General features: G+C 44.4%; 1 protein-coding gene across 1 annotated transcript in view; it reads left to right on the forward strand.

Annotated features, from left to right (window-relative positions):
• Nucleotides 1-19,098, forward strand: part of LOC134910198 (uncharacterized) — a 74,962-nt gene extending 55,864 nt beyond the window's left edge. Inside the window, exon 9 of the mRNA XM_063918003.1 lies at nucleotides 18,793-19,098. The gene's annotated coding sequence lies outside the window, so the exon portion shown is untranslated. The remainder of the gene's footprint in view (nucleotides 1-18,792) is intronic.
• Nucleotides 19,099-20,638: the final 1,540 nt, after the last annotated feature.

Below are 20,638 nucleotides of genomic sequence, written 5' to 3' on the forward strand. Positions count from 1 at the left end.
TTTGAAACAGGTACAGCAACAGCTGAACCAATCAACAATACTTAACCAAGTAACAGTGCAGGAAGAACGAAGCACCGGGCAGGTGCCCAGTATCCTCTACGGACTACAAGAAAAGGATTTACCGGTAGGTTATTAAAATCCTATTTTCTCTTATGTCCTAGAGGATATCCATTTAGTACCATGGGGAAGTACCAAAGCTCCCAAACTGGGTGGGAGAGTGCTGAGGTTCCTGCAGAACTGATTGACCAAGCTGAAGGTCCTCAGAGGAAAAAGTATCGAACTTGTAGAACTTTGAAAATGTGTTCGAACCTGACCAAGTAGCTGCTCGGCAGAGCTGTAAGGCCGAGACACCACGGGCAGCCAGCCAAGAAGAACCCACAACCTAGTCGAGTGGGTATGTACAGATTTAGGAACCGGCAGTCCTGCCGTGGAATAAGCATGCAGGATAGTGAGCCTGATCCAGCGCGCAATTGACTGCTTTGAAGCAGGACACCCAATCTTATTGGGATCGTAAAGAACAAACAGCGAGTCCAATTTCCTGTGATGAGTTGTTCTTTTAACATACACCTTCAAAGCCCTTACAACAGCCAAAGACTTTGAAGTAACAGAGGTGTCGGTAAAAACCGGAACCACAATAGGTTGGTTGATGTGAAACGCAGACACCACCTTAGGAAGAAATTGCTGATGAGTCCTGAGCTCAGCTATGTCCTCATGGAAAATTAAATAGGGGCTCTTGTGAGACAATGCCCTCAGCTCCGACACATCTTGCTGAAGCCAAGGCCAACAGTGTGACAGTCTTCCACGTAAGATATTTTACATCTACCTCCTGTAACGGTTCAAACCAGTCTGATTGGAGGAACTGCAGCACCAAATTGAGATCCCAAGGTGCGTGGGGGGGGGGGGGGGGGGGCACAAAGGTAGGATGGATGTGCAGAACACCTTTCAGGAATGTCTGGACCTCAGGGAGAGAAGCCAATTGTTTCTGAAAGAAAATGGACAAGGCCGAAATCTGGACTTTTATGGAGCCCAGACATTGGCCCACATTCACACCCGACTGCAGAAAAAGCAAGAAACGTACCAGATGAAATTCCCCTGCGGAATATTTTCTGTTCTCACACCAAGAGACGTATTTCTTCCAAATACAGTGGTAATGTTTAGATGTTACCCCCTTTCTGTTATGATTCCCGTACTCCAGACCAGAGGAGATCTTTATGGCAGAGGTCTGAGTACTGGAAAGATATGCTGGTACGGGAGCAGGAAAGCCTAGTAACCCCTGGCGCCCTAACTCCGTTGTCTCGCCCGTGTTATCAGAAATCCCCTGCGAGACTATGGTTGCTTGAGCCCATGGCAGCCGCGTTCGAAGGACGGATTATGTCTGCCCAACCCCGATGCCCCCTCAGGTCTTAATGGGAGACAAAGGGAAATCCGAGACAGGGTGATAACAAGGGGCCCTCTGACTAAGCAACCAGGCCAGGGGTTACAAGCTATCTAACTTAAACCAAAAGTATGTGCGGACAAACCGCCAGGGAAAAGGACAACCAAAAATCCACTGATCCGTTACTCCTATCCAGCACCGCTGGATACCAGAGTGGATTTGTGGGAGCGGAATCCTCCGCAAAAGCTCCAGAACACAATAAACTAAATAATAAATAGTAAGCGGTCAAGCCGCAACACACGGCTACGCCGTGACTCACGAACACCACAGGATGTTAAAGGTGCTCGGTCGGACTCCAGGAATAGATGACAAATTCCGAGTACTGGATCACTGAGGACAGGAACAACCGGGTTGAGCAGGACTGGAAACTCTCTGTAACTGACACAGCAAACAGGAAGCTATCACCGGCGTCTGTGAGAAGTCCTGAGAGTGCTTAAATTTGGGAGCCCTCCAATCATGATCCAGACAGGGTAATCACATAATGATGCCGTGCAGCTGCATGCTGCACGGCCAGAATACACAAGCACTGATAATTAAGACCCAGCAACGGGGAACGCGGTCTGACCGTGGCGTCCCCGTTGCTAGGGTCTGAGCGGCTCCGTGCGCCCGGCGTCTAGCGTTGCTAGGGAGCCGGCGGCTGTCTGCCTGCGGCGTCCCTAGTTGCTAGGCGCCGGGCCGCACTGACGGGCGGACCCTCGGCGCCTAACAGTACCCCCCCCTTGAGGAGGGGTCAAGGAACCCCTAAGGCCAGGTTTCTGAGGAAATTCTCGAAAAAATGCCCTTTTGAGCCTCGGGGCATGGAGATCCTCATCCAGGACCCAAGACCTTTCTTCTGGACCATAACCTCTCCAATGTACCAAAAAATAAAGCCGACCCCGGGACAACTTGGAATCGAGAACCTTCTCCACTAAGAACTCCTGCTGACCCTGTACATCTATTGGTGATTTCCCCTGAGAGATCTTGCGAGGAAATCTACTGGACGAAACATATGGTTTTAACAAGGAGCAATGGAAGGTATTTCCGATCCGTAAAGTTTTTGGTAAACGTAACCGGAAAGCCACTGGATTGACTTTTTTGATAATATGAAATGGTCCAATAAATTTAGGACCCAATCTGGCTGAGGTTTGTCGAAGTTTAATGTTGCGAGTCGACAACCATACCCTATCTCCAACTTTAAAAGTGCACGGCCGCCGGAGCCTGTCAGAAAATTTTTTCTCCCGAAATGCCGCTTTTCTGAGAGCCAGGTGCACTTTTCTCCAAATGAGTTTGAGATGAGAGGTCAAGGTCAGTGAGGAGACAGAGGAATGTTGAAAAAAGGAATTAGCTCTGGGGTGAAAACCAAAAACTGTAAAAAATGGAGATACATTGGTGGAGGAATGACAGGCATTGTTGTAAGCAAACTCGGCAAACGGAAGAAACTCAGACCAGTCATTTTGGAGTTTGGCCGAGTACAAACGCAAATATTGTTTTAATGATTGATTAACTCGCTCAGTCTGCCCGTTGGATTGGGGATGGTAGCCAGACGTTAAAGATAATTTCATCTTTAATGAGGCACAAAAAGACTTCCAAAATTGTGCAATGAATTGTGGACCCCGATCAGAAACAATATCAGTGGGTAACCCATGGAGTCTGAAAACATGGCGGAGGAACAAGACTGCCAATCCCTGGGCAGATGGCAATCGGGGAAGAGCAATGAAATGGGCCATTTTGCTAAAACGGTCCACTACCACCCATATGACTCGGCATCCGGCTGACAGAGGGAGGTCCACCACAAAATCCATGGAAATATGAGACCATGGCCTAAGAGGAACATTCAAGGGCATAAGTTGACCGATAGGCAAGGAACGGGGAACCTTATGCTGTGCACAGACCTGACAAGAAAAAACAAACTCCTTAGTGTCTTTGGAAAGACCAGGCCACCATACCGAGCGGGAAACTAATTCAAAAGTTTTAGCGATCCCCGGATGCCCGGCAACCTTGCTATCATGAAACTCCGTCAAAACCGTTGCTCTCAAAAACTCGGGAACATAAAGACGACCAGCAGGAGTATTTCCAGGAGCTTGATGTTGCAGCTGCTTTAACTGGGTAAATAAATCTTGTGTGAGACCTGCCCGAATGACTGAACACGGAAGTATGGGAGTAACAGGACTGTTGTCTTGAACTGGAAGAAAACTGCGTGACAGGGCATCTGCCTTGGTATTCTTGGAACCTGGCCTGAAGGTGATAATGAACTTGAAACGAGTAAAAAATAAAGCCCACCGAGCTTGCCGGGCATTCAGCCGTTTAGCTGATTCAATGTATTGAAGATTTTTGTGATCAGTCAAAACTGAAATGGTATGAGTGGCTCCTTCAAGCCAATGCCTCCACTCCTCGAAAGCCCATTTAATAGCCAGTAATTCCCGGTTACCAACATCGTAGTTGGATTCAGCAGATGAGAATTTCCTGGACATAAAGGCACAAGGATGTAATTCCAGGGAATCCGGATCCTTCTGAGATAGGATAGCCCCTACTCCAACCTCCGAGGCATCAACCTCAACAATGAAAGGCAATTCTGGGTTGGGATGTCTGAGGACCAGGGCTGAGACAAAGGCTTGTTTCAAGGCCTGAAAAGATAACTCCGCTTCACGTGACCAGTTGGTAGGATCTGCTCCCTTTTTAGTCAGTGCCACAATGGGAGCAACTAGGTCAGAGAAAGAGTGAATAAATCTTCTATAGTAATTCGCAAACCCTAAAAAGCGCTGAATTCCTTTTAAATTGGTGGGTTGCGCCCAACTAAGGATGGCTTGGAGCTTCTTTGGTTCCATACAGAATCCCCGAGGGGAAATAATGTACCCTAAAAAGGATACCTCCGTGACATGAAATTCACACTTCTCCAGCTTGGCATATAGGTGATTTTCACGTAATTTTTTTAGAACCTGACGCACCTGGGTAACATGTTGTTCAATAGAGTCAGAATATATCAAAATATCGTCTAAGTAGACTACAACGAATCTTCCAAGAAATTCACGGAGCACATCGTTAATGAGATCCTGGAAAACTGCCGGAGCGTTGGACAGGCCGAATGGCATAACCAGATACTCATAGTGGCCTGATTGAGTACTGAATGCCGTTTTCCACTCATCCCCTGACTTGATTCTGATGAGGTTATATGCTCCTCTCAGGTCAATCTTAGAAAAAATCACAGCCGAACGTAGCTGATCAAAGAGGACAGAAATCAGCGGCAAAGGGTAAGTATTCTTTACTGAGATTTTATTCAAGGCTCTAAAGTCAATGCAAGGTCTGAGTGATCCATCCTTCTTCTCCACGAAGAAGAAGCCTGCACTTAAAGGGGATTTAGATGGCCTGATAAATCCTTTCCCTAGGCTTTCTTTAACATACTCATTTATGGCCACAGTTTCAGGTCCGGACAATGCATATAACCTTCCCTTAGGCAAAGTGGCACCAGGAATTAACTCGATAGCACAATCATAAGGCCTATGGGGAGGCAGAATATCCGCATTGCCCTTGGAAAATACATCAACAAAATCCTGGTATTCCACAGGAATGGGTGCGGGAATGACAGCAGCTATTCTGATGGGAAGCGTAATACATTCCTTATTACAGATGGTACCCCATTGTAAGATCTCCCCCGACTGCCAATCAATGATGGGATTATGAAAGGCCAGCCAAGGGTGACCCAGAACCACAGGAACTGCTGGGCAATGGGTAAGGAAAAACTCAATCTTTTCAGAATGCAGAGCTCCTACCGAAAGTAGAACAGGAGGTGTACAGAGAGAAATAACCCCATTGGACAAGGGACTCCCATCTAAACCATGCATGGTGATACACCTACCCAAGGCTAACTGAGGAATACCTAAGGCCTTAGCCCATGTTAAATCCATAAAGTTCCCTGCAGCTCCACTGTCCACAAAAGCCGAGACCGAGGAACAGAGGCTGCCAAAGGAAACTTTAGCTGGAACCAACAGTGAATTATTTGAGGAGATAAGCTGCAGACCAAAGTGAACCCCCTCACAACTCACTTGGTCGAGGCGTTCCCCGACTTGTTCGGACAACTACGGGCAAAATGTCCCTTACCCCCACAGTATAAACAAAGACCAGAATTTTGCCTTCTGGTTCTTTCTTCAGGAGACAGTTTGGAGAGGCCTATCTGCATGGGCTCCTCTATGTCCACAGGAATGGAAAAAACACAAGGAGAAGACCCGACAGATGCTCCTTTTTCAGCCCTCCGCTCTCTGAGACGACGATCAATTTTAATAGAGAGCTCCATGAGTTTATCGAGAGTCTCAGGAGCGGGATACTGAAGGAGACTGTCCTTTATAGACTCGGATAAGCCGAGGCGAAACTGACTGCGCAGGGCTGGGTCATTCCATCCACAGTCGTTCGACCAACGGCGAAACTCCGTACAATAAATCTCTGCGGGATTCCTACCCTGTCTGAGAGCACGCAACTGACTTTCGGCAGATGCCTCTCTATCAGGGTCGTCATACAATAGCCCTAAAGACCCCAGAAAGGCGTCTACAGACAATAAAGCCGGATCATCTGTCTTTAAGCCAAAAGCCCAGGTCTGAGGATCCCCCTGTAGCAAAGAAATAATAATTCCTACCCGCTGAGATTCCGTACCTGAGGAGACTGGTCTTAAACGAAAATACAGTTTACAAGACTCTTTAAAATTAAAAAACTGCTTTCTATCCCCAGAAAAACGGTCAGGCAGATGCATTTTTGGTTCAGGAATGACCCTCGGGGAAGTCCGTAACAGATCTTCCTGTGACCTCACCCGAAGGGACAGATCTTGAACCATCTGAGTAAGCTCTTGAATCTGGCTAACTAAAAGCTGGCCAGGATTTGGCCCAACACCGGAGGGATTCATGAGGCTGACAAATCTCCCAACAGAATAAGGGAAAAAATTAACTCCTGTTTAATTTTAAATTTTAGTCTGGCCGGTGATAATGTTATGATTCCCGTACTCCAGACCAGAGGAGATCTTTATGGCAGAGGTCTGAGTACTGGAAAGATATGCTGGTACGGGAGCAGGAAAGCCTAGTAACCCCTGGCGCCCTAACTCCGTTGTCTCGCCCGTGTTATCAGAAATCCCCTGCGAGACTATGGTTGCTTGAGCCCATGGCAGCCGCGTTCGAAGGGCGGATTATGTCTGCCCAACCCCGATGCCCCCTCAGGTCTTAATGGGAGACAAAGGGAAATCCGAGACAGGGTGATAACAAGGGGCCCTCTGACTAAGCAACCAGGCCAGGGGTTACAAGCTATCTAACTTAAACCAAAAGTATGTGCGGACAAACCGCCAGGGAAAAGGACAACCAAAAATCCACTGATCCGTTACTCCTATCCAGCACCGCTGGATACCAGAGTGGATTTGTGGGAGCGGAATCCTCCGCAAAAGCTCCAGAACACAATAAACTAAATAATAAATAGTAAGCGGTCAAGCCGCAACACACGGCTACGCCGTGACTCACGAACACCACAGGATGTTAAAGGTGCTCGGTCGGACTCCAGGAATAGATGACAAATTCCGAGTACTGGATCACTGAGGACAGGAACAACCGGGTTGAGCAGGACTGGAAACTCTCTGTAACTGACACAGCAAACAGGAAGCTATCACCGGCGTCTGTGAGAAGTCCTGAGAGTGCTTAAATTTGGGAGCCCTCCAATCATGATCCAGACAGGGTAATCACATAATGATGCCGTGCAGCTGCATGCTGCACGGCCAGAATACACAAGCACTGATAATTAAGACCCAGCAACGGGGAACGCGGTCTGACCGTGGCGTCCCCGTTGCTAGGGTCTGAGCGGCTCCGTGCGCCCGGCGTCTAGCGTAGCTAGGGAGCCGGCGGCTGTCTGCCTGCGGCGTCCCTAGTTGCTAGGCGCCGGGCCGCACTGACGGGCGGACCCTCGGCGCCTAACACTTTCTGGCTTGGATCATAGTCGGTATGACCTTGTCAGGGATGCCTCTCCTGGCTAGAATTAGTCGTTCAACTTCCATGCCGTCAAACGTAGCCATGGTAAGTCTTGATAGATGAATGGGCCATGTTGCAGAAGATCCTCGCGAAGAGGTAGAGGCCACGGATCTTGGAGGAGCATCTCCAGAACGTCTGCATACCAGGCCCTTCTTGGCCAGTCCGGAGCAATGAGAATTGCTTGAACCTTCTCCCTTTTTATTCTATTCAGAATTCTTGGGATCAGAGGAAGTGGAGGAAACACGTATACCATCTGATAGACCCATGGAGTCGTCAGAGCGTCCACTGCCACTGCCTGTGGGTCTCTCGACCTGGAACAATACCGCTTGAGCTTCTTGTTGAGACGAGAGGCCATCGTGTCGATTTGTGGACATCCCCATCGACGTGTCAAGCACCTGAATACCTCCAGGTGAAGGCCCCACTCCCCCGGGTGCAGGTCATGTCTGCTGAGGAAGTCTGCTTCCCAGTTGTCTACTCCCGGAATGAAAACTGCCGACAACGCTGCAGCGTGTGTTTTTCTGCCCAGAGGAGAATTCTTGACACCTCTGACATTGCTGCCTTGCTTTTCGTTCTGCCCTGTCGGTTTATGTACATCACTACCATCACATTGTCTGACTGGACCTGAATGGCCTGATCTTGAAGAAGATATGAGGCCTGGAGAAGGGCATTGTATATAGCCCTGAGTTCCAGAATGTTGATTGGAAGGACGACTTCCTGACTTGACCATCTTCCTTGAAACTGCACCCCCTGGATGACTGCTCCCCAACCTCTGAGGCTCGCGTCTGTGGTTAGAAGAATCCAATTCTGAATCCTGAACCATCGACCCTCGATTAAGTGAGAAGTATGTAGCCACCACAGAAGGGAGATTCTGGCGCTTGGCGACAGACGGATCCACTGGTGCATGTGAGGATGTAATCCGGACCGTTTGTCCAACAAATCGAGCTGGAGGGGCCTTGCATGAAACCTTCCATACTGAAGAGCCTCGTAAGAGGCCACCATTTTCCCCAGAAGGCGAATGCATAGATGCACTGATATCTGGGTTGGCTTCAGGACATACCAAACCATCGACTGGATTACCAATGCCTTTTCCAGTGGAAGAAAAACTTTCTGTGACTGTGTGTCCAGTATCATTCCCAGAAATGGGAGCATCCGAGTTGGCTCTAAGTGAGAATTTGGAAGATTTAGAATCCACCTATGATCAAGGAGTTGTTTGGTTGTGAGGCCAATGCTGTTCAACAACCTCTCCCTGGATGGTGCCTTTATCAGAAGATCATCCAGGTACAGAATTATGTTCACTCTCTGCTTGCGAAGGAGAAACATCATCTCTGTCATCACCTTGGTGAACACCCTCTGTGCTGTGGAGAGACCAAAAGGCAGGGCCTGGAACTGGTAGTGACAGTCCCGCAGTGCAAATCGTAGATAAGCCTGGTGAGGCGGCCAGATCGGAATGTGAAGGTATGCATACTTGATATCCAGAGACACTAGGAATTCCCCCTCCTCCAGACCTGAGATCACCGCTCTCAGAGACTCCATCTAGAATTTGAACACCCGTAAGTATGGGTTCAATGATTTTTGGTTCAAAATCGGCCTTACTGAACCGTCCGGTTTCGGTACCACAAACAAGTTGGAGTAATATCCCTTGTTTTGGAGATGAGGTGTAAATGGAACAATGACCTGACTCTGTATCAGTTTTTGAATGGCATCATGTAAGGTTATACTTACCTCTTGTGAAACTGGTAAGCCTGATTTGAAGAATCTGTGAGGTGGGAGCTCCTGAAACTCCAGTCTGTAGCCCTGGGAAATAAGATCTATGACCCAGGGATTCTGGCATGATGTTGTCCAGATGTGACTGCAATTTTTTAGTCGGGCTCCCACCTGCTACTCTTCCAGGCATTGCGGTCCACTGTTATGCTGAAGGCTTTGAGGAAGCAGAGCTGGAGCTCTGTTCCTGAGACCCGGCAGTTGCTGGTTTGCGTTGTTTCCCTCTAGCGCCTCTGTTGGCTGTAGAAGATCCTCTGGCTTTGCCCTTAAACTTGGCAGTCCGAAAGGACTGTAGAGTAGGTCCTGAGTAGGTTTTTCTGGTTGGGGGAGCTGCAGAAGGAAGATATGTGGACTTACCCGCAGTAGCTTTGGAGATCCATTTGTCTAGTTTGTCTCCAAATAAGGCCTCTCCTGTGAAGGGTAGGCCTTCCACGCCTTTCCTGGAGTCTGCGTTCATAGTCCACTGGCGTAACCATAAGCCCCTGAGTGCTGACACTGCCATAGCAGTGGTGCGTGCATTAAGCAGACCTACTGCGTTTATGGCTTCCATCATAAAGTTTGGAGAGTCCTGTATATGTTGCAGGAGTAACACAGTCTCCCCCTAGATAAGGAATCCAACACTTCAATGAGGTTACCCGACCATTTAGTAATGGCTTTAGTAATCCACGCACATGCTATAGTGGGTCTCTGGGCCACCCCAGCAGCTGTGTACAAGGATTTGAGTGTAGTCTCAATTTTAGGATCAGCCGTGTCTTTCAGAGAGGCAGGTAATACAATTTTCTGTGACAACCTGGACACTAATGCACCCACTATTGGTGGACTTTCCTATTTTTTCCTATCCTCAGGAGGAAAAGGAAAAGATGAGAGTAACCTTTTAGGGATTTGAAATTTCTTATCAGGATTAACCCACGGTTCTTCAAACAGGGTATTCAATTCCTTTGACACAGGTAAAGTGACTGAGGACTTCTTTTTTACATTAAAATAAGATTCCTCACACTCCTCTGACACCTTATCAGGAATTTGCAGAATGTCTCTGATAGCTTCTATAAGAGCCTCTATTCCCTGTGACAGAGCAGCATCCCCCCCTTCTGAATCCACCTCTCCCTCCTCCATGTCCGACCCCTCAGCGTCAGAGTCAGACTGCAGGATATGGGCCAGAGTTCGTTTTTGCGGACAAATGGCAGGGGACTGAGACGCTTGTTTTGGGACTGAATCTCTGTTCATTATCTCATCCACAGACTGTCTTAAGTATTGCTTCACTTTCTCATTGCAGGACAATTTATTAGAGATATTGGAAATCATTCCTTTAATGGAATCCAGCTACGCTAGTTCAGCCCCGCTAGCCTGGGAAGATGCACTACACTGAGTACATAGTAGTGAGCTCCCTGGGGAAGAGGAACACTCTGCCGTACATGAAACACACTCTTTGCCTGACATACAGTATTGTAAATGTGACAACACACACACAGGAAAAGGTTAAAAACACAATTAACCCACAAAGAGACCTTCAAGAGAGACAGAGGTAGACTGGAACCAGCACACAGCGCGCTTATAGCTGATGCCAAGCTTAGCCGAGTCGCAGACTAAGTACCCAGATTGGGTACTTACTACACTAATAATCCCTAATCACTAATAACCCCCTGCTATGACCGCCTTGTACCACTGAGGTACTCTGGAGTAACATCGGAGGAGCTGCGCGTCCCTGTCAGTCAGCGTCTGTGTTCACTGCAGAGGGAAAATGGTGCTGGTGAGCTGCTGGATCCGCTCATAGTGAAGCCCCGCCCCCTAAATGGAGCACAGTCTTCCCGCTTTTTTATACTGGCTGAGATAATTTTGTGCTTAAAATGGAGACAGATCCATTTTAAGGCTTTGTTTGCCAGTGTGGGTACTGTATACAGTGTACTGAGACGCAGTTGTGTACTGAGTCTGGAGAAGCAATCCGCCCCAGTTAGAAACCGTGCATCTCTGTACCCTCATGCCGCCATAATGGCCGTCAACTCGCAATCCGGGGCGCTGGCTTAGTACTCACCACTCTTCACTTTTCTGGCTCTGTTAGGGGTGGCGGCATGCTGCGGAAATTTATGCTCACCGTTGTGGGGCTTGCGAATAGTTCCCTCAGGAGCTAGTGTCCTGTCAGCGGGGAACGGGACCATTAACCCTTCAAGAGGTTGGGCCGTTCCCCCCCCCCCCTAAGTCCCACGAAGCAGACAGGCTGGTGCCATCCAGTCCTGCCTGAAAATAACAAACAGAAAAATAAATGCCGAAAACTCTTCAGGAGCTTCCATAAGTGTGACCGTCACATTTTCTAAACTGAGTCTGGTAGGAGGGGCATAGAGGGAGGAGCCAGCCCACACTATCAAATTCTTAAAGTGCCCATGGCTCCTAATGGACCCAAGCGAAATGAGTGAGCGAAATTGAACAACAATAATAATATAAATTTGTAGTTGATGGTGAAGCCTGGTATTGTTTAAAACTACCCAATATCAGTGTGAATATTTCTAAAACAAATATATCTAAAACAAATATAAGATAAGTGCATGTACATATAGATATATCTAAAAACACATAGGTTTAAAACCTATGTTGTTGTTCAATTTCGCTCACTCATTTCGTTATTATACTCAAAATAAAATAAAATATATTTTTATATATACATAACACCACTGTAGTTTTTCATCAATGACCCACACCCTATCCAGTAGCGCCCGAGGTTTCTTCTCTTTTTTGCCATTTGTTAGATTGAGGAATACTTGAAAAGAATTCCCACCCTTGCAACCTAGGCTGCACGGATAGACCCTCCTTACATATACACAACATTTACTAAAGGGAGCGTGGACCACACCCCCACCTCCTAATGGACCCGTCTATACCCCATGGTACTAAATGGATCCCCAGTATCCTCTAGGACATAAGAGAAATCCTCATAAATAAAAAAACAGCACCTCTACCACAACCAACATTGTAAAAATGATTATAGCCAAGATCCCAACGCCACTGTCCAATTGCAAATGGTTTCCTAGGATATTTGCTAGCAATTGGCTGCCATGTACTCCCCATCACTGATCCCATTCAATGTACTGAAACTACATATTTGCAACCCCAATGGCACTGATTTCAACTGGTAGGCACAAGCTCATTGTAGCAGGCTTCCCCCTACTTGCCATATAGAGACACCAATCCTGTACTGACCAACTTGAGACTGGTTTTTAGTTCACAATAATAAGTGGACCCCATACTTGTTATCTCCCTGTTATAATGAAAATAAACCAGTCTGCCCAATGCTGTTTTTGTTTGCTGATTAGGGGGGCATGCTATAAATTTTTTAAACATTAATTTTGTCTTAATTGAAATGGTGCATGGAAACATTATGTGTGATAAAGTATGAATTACATTACAGTGCTCCTGCAAAGGGTTTTTTCTAGGAATGATTGCCAGTAAAACTTTATTACAAGATCCAAACTCCTCCAGTGATTGACAAAGATGAGCATTTCTAGGCATACTCCAAGCAATGTATATATAAGTTTCATACACACAAAAAGTACACATAGTATAAACAGTCCCATCATTCTAATGATTAGATTAAGCCATAAATAATGCTAACCCTATCAATATTTTAGGAAAAACTAATATGTTATTTTGCTTCAACATGTGCACTCCCTGAAGATGTTTCCACCTCACCGCACACACAGTCCATTGTGTTTAAAAAAATAAATACAATTTAATAAATTACTTCTAAAGCTATAGCATGCAAGACTAAGCGTGATTCCTTATACTGTATTTTTGCTAACAAATGTATTTGAACTTGAAGTAACCAATAAGTGTGGTTTAGTACAATTTAACTAACAAAATATAGCTGCACATATGGAAATAGTCTTGATATTGAAGTGTTATGGACCAACAATGTGTATGATGTCTATTTCCAAATTTCTCTCTTACATCTTCTTTTGGCCTGTCACAATGGTCATCTGCCACCATCAGCCTTGCTCACTCACTCGATCTTATCTTCTCCCACTATTGCAACATTTCTGACATTCCGACTCTGCTTTCCCACTTTTAGACCTCCACCTTCTCTCCTTCACCCTCTCATTTCCTCCTGCTCCCTCACCTGCTCCCAAAGCACCATGATAAAGCACTTTCTCGATAATCTGGGCACCACCTCATTCTCCTCTCAAATTTCTTCTAACTCATATCACTGACATGGCCTGCTCCAACCAGGCTGTAATCCTGTACAACCTCTTTTGCTTCCCCCCTCAATTCTAGAGCCACTGCTACTTCCGTTGAACTCCAGTGAACCAAACCCCAGCCCTCATTTTCCTTCACACTCCTCCTGACTTCTCTGGCCAGACATTCACCTTTCTTCCACACTGATTACCACCTCTCACTCAGCCTACAAAACGTCTCTTGTGCTGTCCCCTACCTATGAATTGGTCTTCCACGAGCATTTCATTGTTTATCTTATTACTCAGAGTACCATGTTTTTATTTTTGTTCTACTCAAAGCTGCAGAAATTTGTGGCACCTTATAAATAAAAGCTAATTATTATTATTGTTAATAATAATAATAATAATAATAATAATAACATTTTATAATACGCCACTCAAAATCAATAAGATTACGGTAATTTTGGGGTATTTTGGAAAATGGTCCTGGAAGTTTCCTATATATTTTGTTACATTAGAACAACCACCTGTGAAGCCAAAAGTCTTGGCCTCTTGTTTCAAATGTTGCATGGCAGATTTAATCCAAATTGACCATTAATCTGTGTTACCAAACTGTCGATTAAAGGGCAGCTAGAATCTCAGAATTGGCCCATTTGTGGGGAGCATTCGTAATTATTTTGATATCGTTCATATTTTAGCTAAAAAAATCTCTAATGATATTGTAGCAATTGAAAAAAAAATTAAAGTTGAATATCTGATTTGTAACACAAACAAATCATATACTTATCTTGCGCTGTGTTATCCAGTCAACGCTCTCAATACATTTACACGGATTGCTTCAGTCATTCAAAATGCATTGATTGTTCTTTAATTAAAGGAAACATGTACATGTGGGATGCCTTATGTGACCGGTCACATTACCTACGCAGGGATCCCGAACGCTGAATAGCCCGCCGATCGGCATGGCGACCAAAAGGGACTATTCCCAGTCCTGGGTGTCACCCATAGAGTGGGAATAGATACTGTGGCGAGCCCGCAAGGGGCTTAGTTGCACTCGCACACACCTCTCCCGTCCAGCCCCGCCGGCCATCTAAAAGCCGGGATCCTGGCATCGGTATGGTGACCTGCGGTCTCCTCACCGCCGGTCACCTGAACCCAATCCGTACATGTATAGTTGTTTTAATTCATAGCAAACCATTTTTTCATCACTAAGAGCATCTTTTTATACATTTTCTGTTACATAAGCACATATACTGTACACCCATCAGTCATTAAATTGAAACCACCTCCCTAATATTGTGTAAGTCCCTCTTGTGCCACCAAAACAACTCTGACCCATCAAGGCAGGAACTCCACAAAACATCTGAAGGTGTTCTGTGGTATCGGGCACCAAGACATTAGCAGGAGATCCTTTAAGTCCTCTAAGTTGTGAGGTGGGGCCTCCATGGATTGGATTTATTTTTCCAGCAAGTCACACAGATGGTCAGTTGGATTGTGATCTGGGGAATTTGGAGGCTAAGTCAACACCCTGATTTCTTTGTCATGTTCCTCAAACCATTCCTGAACAATTTTTGCATTGTGGCAGGGCACATTATCAAGCTGAGAAAGACCACTGTCATCAGGGATTACTGTAGCCATGAAGTGATGTACTTGGTCTGCAGCAGTATTTTAGTTAGTTGTGCATGTAACATCCACATTAATGCCAGGACCCAAGGTTTTCAGGAGAACATTGGGAACGGGTCAGTTAAATCCTTTAGCACATGGGAAAGGGGAAAAAAAGGACCTATGGATATGGTTCAAATTACTTCCCTAAGTCTATTTCGACAAAACTTGAAGGAAATGATCTGCGTACCCCCACTCACACTGTGCGTGAGTAAGACGTATCCATAAAGGTATCTTTTTCTTTCAATCATAAACCAATATCACAAATGTCCAGACCTTATATCAAAAGGCAATCCGAAGTGTGGCAATAAAGAAACAGAGTATCATACCCCAACTCACACGAGAAGAAACTTGATGACTCCTATCAAGGTATCTTTAAATATTCAATGTAGCTCTTAGTATGACTCCTCAGCACACGATGGTGGATGAAGGTGTAGACTGATTCTCACCTGGGTTTCTTTACTGTCTTGGTGTTTTTCTCAACCATTGAACAATTGGACTAAAAAACTCTTCTTATTCCATTCAATCCACAATATGGTTTATTGTTCCAAGAAAAATTACACCAATCAGATAAAACATGTGCAAATTTGCAAGCATAAAAATAAAAATAAAAGTGTAAAATAATATCCACAAGTCTTTCAATGGTTAATACCAAAAAAAATAAAGTTTTAACCAAGATAAAAAAACCAAAAAAATCCAAAATGAACTCCAGTACAGTCTATTAAAAAGAGATTAGTGGCTACTCACACAGCGGTTTGTCGACGCGTTTCGGTCCTGGGACCTTTATCAAGACATGACCTGCTGTGTGGGGAGCCAAGTAGCCAATAGTGTGCTGACAGGAAATTGATGTGGAGGAAATGACATCATCCTGTAGTTCAGCATTTAAATAGACACATCCTTTCACCTTATACAATTATCATTTGATTAAATCATGTTCAGAGTATATCGATGAATCAGATGTATGTTTATGTAGCCAGCCATATGTAATACAAAGAATTTATAAGAAGAATTAAAAAAATGCAGAACAATAAAAGTGATTTAAAACTCATGTAACATGATAGAACTCATTTATAAAAACCACTTCAATTCAAAATCGGAATTGAGACCCCTTGGTAGCAAAGTCTTACATTGATAAATAAGTTCCATTTCAGCCTTTGCTAACATAGAGGCTGTATCTTTATTTCTTAAATTCGGTTTAATATGTTTCATACCATAGAAACCTGTGATTTCTGCAGGGGAACAGTTGTGATGTTCTTTGAAATGTGCAGACAATGTATGTGTATTAAGACCTTTTCTGACATTTCTAATGTGTTCCCCAATCCGGACTTTCAAAGAACGTGATCCACTGATTGGGCCATTAATTCCAGATAAACCGATTCACATCTATAAAAAAGCACCTAATATTAAATCCACTTTGGTTTGCAGTACATCAGCAGCAACTACAGTACATTCCAGAGTTTTATCAAAAGGATTTTATAGGTGCTTGAATTGTATTGGTTGTAGAAACAGTAAAGGTGACAATAAAACTATTGAAGTCTGTATTAATAATCAAACCATTAAGATCACCGACTTTATCACATGTGACACCAAAAATGTGGTTTATGCCATTAGTTGCAGCTGTGGTTTGTTTTATATCGGACGTACCTCCCGTTCTTTGAAAGTCCGGATTGGGGAACACATTAGAAATGTCAGAAAAGGTCTTAATACACATACATTGTCTGCACATTTCAAAGAACATCACAACTGTTCCCCTGCAGAAATCACAGGTTTCTATGGTATGAAACATATTAAACCGAATTTAAGAAATAGAGATACAGCCTCTATGTTAGCAAAGGCTGAAATGAAACTTATTTATCAATGTAAGACTTTGCTACCAAGGGGTCTCAATTCCGATTTTGAATTGAAGTGGTTTTTATAAATGAGTTCTATCATGTTACATGAGTTTTAAATCACTTTTTTTGTTCTTCATTTTTTAATTCTTCTTATAAATTCTTTGTATTACATATGGCTGGCTACATAAACATACATCTGATTCATCGATATACTCTGAACATGATTCAATCAACCCGATCGATCCCGTTATCTAAGGGTGAATGGTTCCGTCAGATGAAGCATCTGTAACTACACAAAATCCCGGAACTACGTTTCCCATGAATCCGCGGGACGGCACTGATCAGTGAAAAATACGTCAACGCAATGTCATGTGTTGTGTATTCAAGCACGTATAGGAAGGAGGACTCCCTTCACTACATTTCCCGGCATACATTGCGTGAGATTCCGGAAACGTTAATCTGTGCTACATCTATTCTACGGAGGAATGATGAAGAATGAATAACAACCCGAGGGTGACTGGAACTGACTATGGGGATTGTTTAGTTTAATTAGACATCACATATTTTGTTTTAATAAAGGGATATAAGAATGCCGTCCTCTAACATAGAACTACATTTCCCATGAATCCCTCCGTTTCCGGAAGTGGTGTATTTATTTGGATCGAGGTTTTAAATTGATGTTTTATTTTTAATTTTACTATTTAAGACCAAGGAAAGTACAAAAGGAAACATTTATATTTTAAAGTATTTTAAAGTGTTTAAATATTTGCTTATAAGAGATAGGATCGACGGGGGGGGGGGGGGGGGGGGGGGTTATTCCGGTGCATTGAACTACATTTCCCACAAACCTTCACGGGACCGGAGGTTAGTTGTGATACCTGGATCGGAAAGCCCCGATAATAGGATATAGAAATTTTACATTGTGAAGCGTTGGGGTCAATGTATCTTTGAGGAACACCGCCAGCAGGATATATAGATGAAATGATAATTGTATAAGGTGAAAGGATGTGTATTTAAATGCTGAACTACAGGATGATGTAATTTCCTCCACATCAATTTCCTGTCAGCACACTATTGGCTACTTGTATCATAAATATCTGGCTCCCCACACAGCAGGTCATGTCTTGATAAAGGTCCCAGGACCGAAACGCGACGACATACCGCTGTGTGAGTAGCCACTAATCTCTTTTTAATAGACTGTACTGGAGTTCATTTTAGATTTTTTTGGTTTTTTTATCTTGGTAAAAACTTTATTTTTTTTGGTATTAACCATTGAAAGACTTGTGGATATTATTTTACACTTTTATTTTTATTTTTATGCTTGCAAATTTGCACATGTTTTATCTGATTGGTGTAATTTTTCTTGGAACAATAAACCATATTGTGGATTGAATGGAATAAGAAGAGTTTTTTTAGTCCAATTGTTCAATGGTTGAGAAAAACACCAAGACAGTAAAGAAACCCAGATGAGAATCAGTCTACACCTTCATCCACCATCGTGTGCTGAGGAGTCATACTAAGAGCTACATTGAATATTTAAAGATACCTTGATAGGAGTCATCAAGTTTCTTCTCGTGTGAGTTGGGGTATGATACTCTGTTTCTTTATTGCCACACTTCGGATTGCCTTTTGATATAAGGTCTGGACATTTGTGATATTGGTTTATGATTGAAAGAAAAAGATACCTTTATGGATACGTCTTACTCACGCACAGTGTGAGTGGGGGTACGCAGATCATTTCCTTCAAGTTTTGTCGAAATAGACTTAGGGAAGTAATTTGAACCATATCCATAGGTCCTTTTTTTCCCCTTTCCCATGCGCCAAAGGATTTAACTGACCCATTCCCCTTTCTATGTTGTATTTGTTGTTGGATAAAAGGTGAAATCCAAATTTGGGTCAGTGTTCTCCATAGGCAGCATTCCCCTTGCAACGTTTTTTGTATACATTACAGTAACACCCTTTTTTTGTTTCAGGAGAACATTGCCCAGAGCATCCCATTGCCTCCACCATCTTGCCTTCATCCACTAGTGCATCCTGGTGCCATTTCTTCTGCAGGTTAATGATGCACACACACCCAGCCATCCACTTTATGTAAAGGAAAATGTGATTAATCAGCCCACCTTCTTTCATTGCTCCGATGTCCTGTTCTGATACTCACATGCCCATTGTAGGTGCTTTTGGTGGTGGGCAGGTGTCAGCATGGGCTGCTATGTGTTTTGGTACCTTTCTATTATAGCCAGCATTACAATTTTCCTCAATTTGTGCTACAGTAACACTTCTATGGGATTGGACCAGATGGGCTAGCTCTCGTTCCACCTGTCCATCAGTCATGGATGTCCAACAGCAAGTTTGTTAGCAATTGGGCAAAACCATGTGCACTGCAGGGGAAGCAGAGAGAGTTAGATTTGGGTGGGTTATTTTGTTTCTGTGCAGGGTAAATACTGGCTGCTTTATTTTTACACTGCAAGTTAGATTTCAGTTTGAATACACTTCACCCAAATATAACTCTCTCTGCACATGTTATATCTGTCCCCCCTGCAGTGCACATGGTTTTGCCCAACTGCTAACAAATTTGCTGCTGCGATCAACTCAGAATTAGGCCCTTAGAGTCTGCCAATCATGTAGTTTGGAGTAATACATGTTGTAGTATGTAGTTTTTACATATCACATAGAAGGTTAAAAAAGGAGAATGTAGGTCCATTAAAAGATGAACTGGGAGCCTTGATAAATGATGAAAAAATAAAAGCGGATATAGTGAACAATTTTTTTTTCATCAGTATTCACCAGGGAGGATCAGACGGTGACAGTAGTGCATAACGACAGAGATGATAATGATTCGTGGCTAGATACAGATGTGTCCACTATTACCTTTCTGAAAAAAGTATCATGGCCTGCCGTTCATGGCACGAGATAAGCTTTCTTCTTAACATATACACGGCAAGCCATGTGTATCTCCTCTGAAATATAGTGCAGTACCACTTTTCAGACAGCAGGTGGCATTTTCAGAAACTGAGCAAGCAGAAAGTCTGATAAAGAGATTCTAGAGGGAGTAGTTCAGACCTGATTCTAGCAGCATTTTATTTGCAAATGGGCAAAACCATGGGGGTCATTCCGAAATGATCGCACGCTAGGTTGTTTTGCAGCATTGCGATCAGGTCGAAACTGCACATGCGTATGCACCTCAATGCGCATGTGCGTCGTACGGGTACAAAGCGGATCATTGCTGAGCAATGGATTTAACGAAGAATCGATTCGCACAGCAGATCGCAAGGAGATTGACAGGAAGAGGGCATTTGTGGGTGGCAACTGAACGCTTTCTGGGAGTGTTTGGAAAAACGCAGGCGTGTCCAAGCGTTTGCAGGGCAGGTGTCTGACGTCAATTCCGGACACGAACAGGCTAAAGTGTTTGCCCCGAATTTACATCAGACACCCACCCTGCAAACGCATAGACACACCTGCGTTTTTCCAAACACTCCCAGAAAACGGTCAGTTGACATCCACAAATGTTTTCTTCCAGTCAATCTCCTTGCGATTGTCTGTGCGAATGGATTCTTCATTAAATCCATTGCTCAGCAACGATCCACTTTGTACCTGTGCGACGCGCCTGTGTATTGCGGGGCACACACATGCGCAGTTATGTCCTGATCGCAGCTCAGCAAAACAACCTAGCGTGCAATCAGGCCTGCATGACCCCCATGGTTTTGCCCATCTGCTAACAAAATTGCAGCTATGGGGGGGTCATTCCGAGTTGATCGTAGCCCTTCAAAATTTTGCAGGGCTACGATCAGGAACAGAGACATGTGGGGGATGCCCAGCACA

This window comes from Pseudophryne corroboree, chromosome 1 (genome assembly GCF_028390025.1).
Source record: "Pseudophryne corroboree isolate aPseCor3 chromosome 1, aPseCor3.hap2, whole genome shotgun sequence".
Lineage (NCBI taxonomy): Eukaryota > Metazoa > Chordata > Amphibia > Anura > Myobatrachidae > Pseudophryne > Pseudophryne corroboree.